The sequence below is a fragment of the Enhydra lutris genome, unplaced genomic scaffold (genome assembly GCF_002288905.1).
Source record: "Enhydra lutris kenyoni isolate GAN:26980312 unplaced genomic scaffold, ASM228890v2 scaffoldscaffold69, whole genome shotgun sequence".
NCBI lineage: Eukaryota > Metazoa > Chordata > Mammalia > Carnivora > Mustelidae > Enhydra > Enhydra lutris.
The window spans coordinates 114,002-123,532 of record NW_019154153.1 but is presented as its reverse complement, the minus strand read 5'-3'; the positions used below and the strand labels follow the sequence as shown (position 1 = coordinate 123,532).

At 36.9% G+C, this 9,531-nt stretch overlaps 1 protein-coding gene across 2 annotated transcripts in view; it reads left to right on the top strand.

Annotated features, from left to right (window-relative positions):
* The first annotated feature begins 245 nt into the window (after positions 1-245).
* The window catches only part of LOC111159737 (ubiquitin specific peptidase 18), a 57,999-nt gene continuing 48,713 nt past the window's right edge, over positions 246-9,531 (top strand). For both annotated transcript variants that reach the window (XM_022522312.1, XM_022522311.1), the window contains exon 1: positions 246-419. The gene's annotated coding sequence lies outside the window, so the exon portion shown is untranslated. The remainder of the gene's footprint in view (positions 420-9,531) is intronic.

Genomic DNA, 9,531 nt, shown 5'->3' with positions numbered 1-9,531 from the left:
GATAAAAAGGCCCCTGTATGCTTGGCCTAGCAGGCAAAGGGCAAGCCCTGGAAGCACAGCATACTTGTTGAAAAGCGAAACCCCAAGGACTGCTGGGTCTCCCAGCCGCCGGGTGTGGGCAGTGCATCGCTCTTGCTCCCCACGCGGAGGCGCTGGGCACAGCCGACTCCTGTTGAGTTTCACTTTCCATTCAGTGGGAAACGAAAGCTGGGCTGCCGCTGGTGGGCGGGGCCTGAGCGAACCTTGGAGGGGCTTCCCGCGATCTAAACTCTAGGCTAGATGACTGGACGAGCCGGCCCAGCTCTGCTGTGCATGTGCATTCTCCGCCAACCCGGCGGCCAGCAAGGCTACAGAAGCTTTTTCTGTTTCCCGAGCATCCATCTTCGCGGTGGAGGTTTGACGCTTCCCTGGAAGTCCAGGCAAGTTTGGTGTTCATTTTCAAAGCTTTCTTTCCAGGGACGACATCCAACGGGGCTTTACTCAGATGCCACCAGGGCAATCAAGGGATTTATTTGGATTTTTGCAAATTATAATAATGGTCTATATTTATTACATACATATATTGGGCCAATGAATTTTTTTTACAAGCTGATATATTTATTTGGACTTCTTGCGTTTTGTGTTTAATTTAAAAAGAAATTCCAAAAGTGGTGTAACCTTGTAAAAAAATTGGAAAAAATGCAGACAGGTGAGTAAAGTAGAAACAGAAATTTCTCTTACTCCACAACTCTGTATTATTTTTCTGTATACTTTACCAGAAATTTTCATCCATACAAGTTATTAATATTGTTTTGTAATTTGCCTTTTCCCACAGATGGATCTCTTTTCACGGCAAGATGTATAGCTAGGTCAACCTCATTTAAAAAAATTGGTGCATAATATGGTGCGTGCATCTTTTATTTAAACAATTAATAGGCATTTATGCTGTTTCTAGTTTTTACTGGTATAGATGATGCAGCAGTACACATTTATGTACACATTCACGTGAATATACAAATATATTTGTGAAAAATTCCTAGAAGTGGAATTGCTGGGTCAGTGGGCATCTATACTGAGAAATTTGGAAGATTTTGTCAAATTGTGCAAATAAGGAGTATTTTAGTCTTAATCCCCCTCCAACCTCCTCGCCTTTTTTTCCTGGAAGAAAGCTGAATTTAGATGTTTAAACATAAAACTTCATTCTATGACTTTTGAAAATCTGGGTTCAAAGTGTTTGAAAATGAAAACAGTGACTTTAGTTGCATTATTTATAGCTTTGAGGTAGTTATTCTTTGAAATTGTTCCAGAAAACAGGCAAATTGTTTATATTTTATTTTATTATTTTTATTTTTTGAGGAGGGAGAGGGGCACCGGAAGAGAAAAAGAGAGAGAAAATCTTAAGCAGGCTCCATGCTCAGCACAGAGTCCCATCCTGGGCTCAGTCTCAGGACCCTGAAGTCACAGCCTTAGCCAAAATCAAGAGTCAAACACTTAAACAACTGAGTCACCCAGGCGCCCTTTAAACAAGGCAAATGCTTTAAAACATTTGGAAACTTTCTTTTATAGTGTTATGTAGTGGCAGAGGGAGGTCAGGGGAGGGTGTTTAAATCTAGATATCTAGGCTATCTAGATATCCTAGTTTATAGGAACAAAATGAGTAGGAGAGTAATGTACGTATATAGTGCTATCTTGATTTATGGAGCACTATCAAGAACTAAAAAAAAAAACAACACTTTTTGTTTTGTTTTTCCTTTTTCACTATTAAAAATGTGCTGTGCTTTTGGCACTTTTATTTTTTAAACTTTTAAACTTTTAAATTTTTTATTATTATGTTTGATTAGCCAACATATAGTACATCATTATCTTTTGATGTAGTGTTCAAGGATTCTTCCATTGCATATGACACCCAGTGCTCATCACAACATGTGCTTTTGGCACTTTTACACAAAGATGGGCTTGCAAAGGGGAAACACTTAACATGTACACAGGCTCAAAGAAGGTAAGTCCTAATGCCTTCCATGTGGGCTGATTCTTTTAGAGAGAGTAGTCCCAAGATTCATTCCCTCTTATCTGGGGTTCCATCTGGTATGGTACTAATTCATGGACACAGCATATTACCATTACTTAAACATACAACAAATGATTAAGGATGAGGTCTAAATTTGTTATTGCCATGATGGGTTGGATTTGGGAGACTATGAGGTGGTTTGTATCATGTTCTAGGCATGTTAATTTTGTTTCTCTTAGGGCATTTCAAGACAGTCAGTTTTCCTTATGGAGAGAGAGTCTAGTTGTGGGTGAAGAGCCCAGTTAAAGACACAGAACAGCCAGGTTTTCTGCATCGCATTTTTTGCTGTTTCTTGGAAGTCCCTGATTGATTCTGTGGCTACAATGATGGTGGACTTAGACCCGTTTCTATCATTCACGTCTTCTACTTATTTTAAGAGAAAAATTTGGGGGAGGTTGGGGGCCACAATAGTTTAGTTCTTTGGAACCAATAAGCATTTAATAAATAATAGACTATTTTCCAGAGTAGTTTTAGGTCCACAGCAAATTTGGGTGGGATGTACAGAGTTCCCATATATCTTATCCCTCTCCTGACCCTCATCTTAACCATTATCATCATCTGACACCAAAGTGGTACATTTGCTGCAACTGATGAGCCAACAGTGACACATGATTATCATCAAAAGTTCATGCTTTACAATAGGGTTCACTCTTGGTGTTGTGCATTGTATGAGTTTTAAGAAATGTATAATGACGTGTATCCACCATTATAGTATCATATGGAATAATTTCACTGCCCTAAAAATCCTCTGTTGGAGTCAATTTTTTGAGTCAGGGCTTGAGTTTGAAAATTCAGCTTCATTGGAATAAAACCATCCTTTTTTCTCTGGTATATGCTAATCACCACCAACTTAGCTCAACAGGTATTCTCTGCCAGCTCCGCCTTTCTTCATCCTTCTTAGATCTCTAGGTTTCATTTTCCTTCCTTTTGTAGCCACACCTACTTATTTCCCCTCTTATCAGCTCTGAAGATTTTCCTCTTGGAATCTGGCATGTCAGCCTGCCCAAATGATACTCTCCACTGGGGTTTACTGCTATATTTGGCTGACATATATTTGAGGTTTTTTTTTTTTTTAAAGACTTATTTATTTATTTGCCAGACAGAGAGAGTGAGAGAGCATAAGAGTACAAGAAGGGGAAGCTGCAGGCAGAGGGAGGAGCTGGCCCCCACTGAGGAGGAGCCCCATGTGGGACTCAATACCAGGACCCTGAGATCATGACCAGAGCTGAAGGCAGATGCTCAATGGACTGTGCCACCCAAACATCCCAGTTTTGAGGTCTTGACAAAGTACAGAACAATGTCTCTGGAAAACACAGGCTGGTCCTTTTCTATTCTGTTTCATCAGATTTCTCTCAGGGTGGTCTTAGAATCCTATTTCTTGCTCATGGAATTGCTAACTGCCATCATTTCTCTCTTAGTTTTAACCCTTCAGGCTGAGGCTCCTAAGATTATGAGATTGTTTTTATTTATTTATTTATTTATTTATTTATTTATTACGAGACTATTTATTAAGACTGGTTATGACTACTGAAAATAAATACTAAGTAAAAGAAATTATTATCTGAGTCATTTAACATGATTTATTAATATATGCTACCTTTATATTTAGGTTTTTCCCAACTTCTGATTTTCACCTTTGCTTCACATTTTGTAAAAGAATTAAGAAAAAGAAATTCTAACAGTTCTTCTCATCCCCAATTTGTTAATTTTTTGGATCTTGAAATAGGAACAGTATTGCCAACAAAGATTCCCTTGAGAAATGGTAAATCTACCCCCTAAATGAATTATTGCTTATTTTAAAATTGCATATTAATTAATTACAAGAAATTTGGAAGTTAAGAGAAATAATAAAATAATGAAAAAATTGATTTGTAATCCCACCAATGAAATCTCTATTTAATGACATTTTTGGTATATTTCATCCCAGTCTTTCCTTTCTCTCTCTGTAGTTATATTTATGTTTTAAAAAATTAGGTTTGGGGGGCCTGGATGGCTCAATCGTTAAGTGTCTGCCTTTGGCTCAGGTCATGATCCTAAGGTCCTGGGATCAAGCCCCACATGGGACTCCCTGCTCAACGGGGAGTATGCTTCTCTATCTCCTCCCCCTGCTTGTGTTCCCTCTCTTGCTGTCTCTCTCTGTCAAATAAATAAATAAACTCTTAAAAAAAAATTAGGTTCATACCATATGATTTTTAAATAATTTCTTTTTTTATTAAATGAAGTGTTATAGTCACTTCCTCATCTTTCTTAGTCTAAAATGATTGTAATGTCACCATAGTATTTCATTTTGTGAGAGTGTTGTAATTTACTTAACTTTTATTGTTGCATTTCCTATTTTTTTTCTTTTTTGGCCATTGTAAATAATGCTTCAGTCTTGAATTTGAAATCGTCCTTTTACTTTTTGGCAGTTGACAACAACAACAAAAATCTCCCTTTGAAAAATCATCTAGTGTTAATTAATGGGGAACAAAAAGGATAGACAAAATATTAATGGAATTATTGCACCCCATTTTCCTAAATGCTTCACTTTTTCTCATCAGTATTTCATTTTATTTGTAAAACACATAAGGAAAATAGGCCATAAAAATGAATCTCTTACATAGATCTTTATATGTATCTTTGTATATGTGCTGCCGAAGCGAGCACTTTATATGTATCTTTGATTATTTTTATTTATTAAGTTTTTAAGTCCAGTATTAATTTCAGTTGTACGATATAGTGATTCAACAATTTCATACATCATCCAGTGCTCATTGTGACAAGTGCACTCCTTAAATCCCCATCACTTATTTCACCCATAGATTATTTTCTTAATCAGTATTAATTAGTACTCTTTCAGCTACAAGGACAGAAAGCCTTTTCAAACTAATTTTAAAAACAGCAGAGGAGGGGCGCCTGGGTGGCTCAGTGGGTTAAGCCTCTGCCTTCGGCTCAGGTCATGATCCCAGGGTCCTGGGATCGCGCCCCGCATTGGGCTCTCTGCTCAGCGGGGAGCCTGCTTCCTCCTCTCTCTCTATCTGCCTCTCTGCCTACTTGTGATCTGTCTTTCAAATAAATAAATAAAATCTTGAAAAAAAAAAAAAAAACAATAGCAGAGGAGGGGCACCTGGGTGGTTCTGCTAGTTAAGCATCTGCCTTCAGCTCAGGTCATGGTCTCAGGATCCTGGAATAGTATCAGAGTATGAGAATGGAAACAGGTTTTTTTTTTAAAGTTATGTTCAATTAGCCAACATAGAGTACATCATTAGTTTTTGATGTAGTGTCCAACAATTCATTAGTTTTTAAAAGGAAGAGGTGATTCTGCCACCAAAAGTAGGGGCAGTGGCCTGGCAGAAATGACGATGTTCACTATGGTCATTGTTGAGGTTGTGATAAATGTTGCCAAATTTGTGTCAAGGTTGGCTTTAGCAGCTTGTACTCCCAGTGGCAGAGTGTGGAATGCTTGTGCAGTGGGTAAGTTAGGAAAGCTGTTTGGGGCTGCTAGACCTGGACCAAGAGTGTTCTGTCTTCCATATCTCCATAAATAAGCAACATGAGGTTTTCATTAATGACTTCCTTAAATGCAAATGAAACAACCAGGAAATCATGCACTTTTAAGGAAACTAATACAGAAGATTCTTCATGAAACTAATTAAAGATTTTTGTCTTGTGTTGAAATCTGTATGTTTCATGTAGCACTGGGTATTATATGCAAACAATGAATCATGGAATACTACATCAAAAATTAATGATGTCTATTTTTAACTTTTTGAGGAACCTCCACCCTGTTTTCCAAAGTATCTGCACCAACTTACATTCCCACCACATCCCCTCCAACATTTGTTGTTTCTTGCCTTGGTCCAGTGATGGGTATTAAGGAGGACATGTATCACATGGAGTACTGGGTGTTACATGTAAACAATGAATCATGGAACACTACATCGAAAACTAACCACGTACTATATGGTAACTAACATAACATAATAAAAAATAATAATAAGGAAAAAAACTAATGGTGTACTGTATGGTGACTAATATAACTTAAAAAAAAAAAAAAAAAAGAAACCTGCATGTCACTGGTCGACCCTTGACATCCTAAGCTTCTTTAGTACCTGTTGTCTAAAACATCTTCTCAAACTTTATTGTATATATAGAGAGCCAGGAATCTTGTCAACATGCAGATTCAATTTGGTAGGTCTGCTGTGCGGCCTAATATTCTGTTTTTTAAATAGACTTCCAGGTGATGCTGATGCTGCTGGTCCAGAGACCTGCTTTTCTTTTTTTTATTTTTAATTCAAATTCCATTTAGTTAACATATATTATTAGTTTTGGAGTAGGATATAGTGATTCATCAGTTGCATATAATACCTGGTGCTCATTACATCAAGTGCCCTCCTTAATGCTTATCACCCAATCACCTCATCTTTCCCCCTCTCCAGCAACCCTCAGTTTGTGTCCTGGAGTTAACAGTCTCTTATGGTTTGCCTTCCTCTCTGTTTTTATCTTATTTTATTTTTCCTTCCCTTCCCCTGTGTTCATCTGTTCTGTTTCTTAAATTCCACATATTCAGGAAATCATATGGTGTTTCTCTTTCTCTGATTTATTTTGCTTGGTGTAATACCCTCTAATTCCATCCATGTTGATGTAAGTGTAAGTATTCATTTTTTGATGGGTGAGTAGTATTCCATTGTATATATAAACCACTTTTTTATCCATTCATCTGTTGTTGGACATCTGGGCTCTTTCCATTGTTTGGCTATTGTGGACATTGCTGCTATAAATATTAGGGTGTATGTGCCCTTTTGAATCACTATGTTTGTATTCTTTGTATAAATACCTAGCAGTGTAATTGCTGGGTCATAGCGAGGGTAGCTCTATTTTTAACTTTTTAAGGAACCTCCACATTATTTTCTGGAGTTCTATATCAGCTTGCATAACCACCAAAGTGTGAGAAGTTTCCTCTTTCTCTGCATCCTCACCAATATCTGTCATTTCCTGACTTGTTCATTTTAGCCATTCTGACAAATGTGAAGTAGTATCTCATTGAGGTTTTGATTTGTATTTCCCTGATGCTGAGTGATGTGGAGCATTGTTTCATGTGTCTGTTGGCCATTTGTATGTCTTCTTTGGAGAAATGACTGTTCATGTCTTCTGGCCATTACTTGACTGAATTATTTGTTTTTTGGGTGTTGAGTTCAGTAAGTTCTTTATAGATTTTGGATACTAACCATTTATCCAATTTGCCATTTGCAAATATTTTCTCCCATTCTGTAGGTTGCCTTTTAGTTTTGTTGTTTCCTTCACTGTGTAAAAAAGCTTTTTATCTTGATGAAGTCCCAAGAGTTCATTTTTGCCTTTGTTTCCCTTGCTTTTGGAGATGTGTCTATTAAGAATTTGCTGTGGACGAGGTCAAAGAGGTTGCTGCTTGTGTTCTCCTCTAGGTTTTTAATAGACTCCTGTAGAGACCTGCTTTTCAAGTAGCAAGATAAAAGACCAGGTGTTCCCAATATTTTAACAAAACAAAAAATCAGGACCTACCACCCTCAAAATAGTAATTGTTATTTTAGTGTCCACTAATTGAGAAAATATATTGAAAATTATTATACATTCAGAAAAACTTTTACATGAGACTGTTTTTATAGTCATGATGGCATCTGCCTACATTTTGGCACATTTTGACAGAACACTAAAAGGCTGAGTTTTATTTGGTTACAGTTCTGCCATCTGACCCCCATCTTTACTTAAATGCACACCAATTTCAGTATCTTCATTGGAATAGAAGGATGGGAATATCTTGCAGCAGGTATCAATTAGAAATATTTGGATTCTCAAGAGGACTTAGTTTGATTATTCCAGTAGGTTTCAGTGAACAAATCTGAAGGCATTAAGTTCTGTAAACTATAGCATTAGGCTTTTTTGGTGTGGTTAGAGTAGCCTTCTAAGCACATAATGTCTATCATTCCATAGTGCTTGAACATCTCATGTGAGTACCCAACAGGACAATTCCAAAATCTCTTTCGTATCAAATAGTGTGTGTTTGACTGATGAAGAACTGCTGTCTTTCTCCTTTGGCCAGAATTTCTGTTACATTTTTCTGTGCTATAATTACTTTATGAATATATACTGAACAATCTGGGCAAATCACTATATGCAGGACAGGCTACATAACTTGCCAGTCCTATGGTAAAGTAAAAATGTGGAACTCCTTGTTAAAAATTATTAAGAATTTCAAGTCTATAACAAGGCAAGCATTAAACCAAGTCTGGATCTCCCGAGCATATGTATCTGGAACTACACAGTTTGTACACTCATGAAGCGGGCCATGACTGTATGTTCATGATTCCTAAACAACTCATAGCTTCCACCTTGTTTGTTCCACTGTTGATGGTATTGACATTTTAAAAACTGGTTTTTCAGTCCATAAATATTTCTTCAATCAGATTTGCAAGGAGAGAATCCTGGCTGAATTCAATATCCACCATGCTCTTAAATTTTAAAGACTCTGGTTGTTTCTACCTGTTCAAATAGATACCTGATGTACATGATATAGAAATGGTACATTTAAAATATCAATTCTTTTTTTGTGTGGCCAACAGAATATAATTCAGGAAAATTATTTTTAGCAGAATATTTTCCAGAACAATGTTGTCCCTAAGATTCAAAGTTTGGACAATTCTTAAAATTTTCATTTCCAACTATCAAATTGAGTGACAATCTAAAGCAATCATTTGGATAACAGTTTTTAGCTTTCATAAGTAGACTAAACACTAAAAGCGCTGTGTGCTTGATTCAGTTTGTGTAGTGTATGATTTTTGAAGTATGACTAGTGAGAACAAACTCTGTTATGGGTATCCCATTAGTCTTTAAACTTTTCTTCTTTTTTTTTTCAGATTTTAAAATATTCTTTATCATACTTGGATTGAGGGATGATTTATTATTGACTTTTTAGTATATGTATTTGGGATTTTTCACCTCACGATAATTTTAGGTTGTAAAGTTGACATTCTGCTTTTAATTCATCTTCACAAGATGTGAAGAATTTATAGATAGGATCTTTTTCTTGAAAGACTGTGGCATTGGGAATAAATTATTAAAATTTAAATACAGTTCTTAATAATAAGTATTAAAGTGCAACAGTACCATTGGAAAGATGTAGCTGATTCTGATATGAAATATAAAGGTGTATCAAAAATAAAAAAATGGGGGTGCCTGGGTGGCTTAGTCAGTTAAGCATCTGCCTTTGGCTCAGGTCATGATCCCAGGGTCCTGGGATCGAGTCCCACGTCAGTCTCTCTGCTCAGCTTGGAGCCTGCTTCTCCCCCTCCCTCTTCCTACAGCTCTGTCTGCTTGTGCATGCGTGCTCTCTCCCTCCCCCTCTGTCAAATCAATCAATTAAATATATGTATATATGTGGAGCTGTGCTGTCACAAATCTCTTATTGTAGTGTCTTCTAATGGAAAAAATTAAAAAGCCAGACCAAGTTTGGGTATGTAGGCACTGTCCCC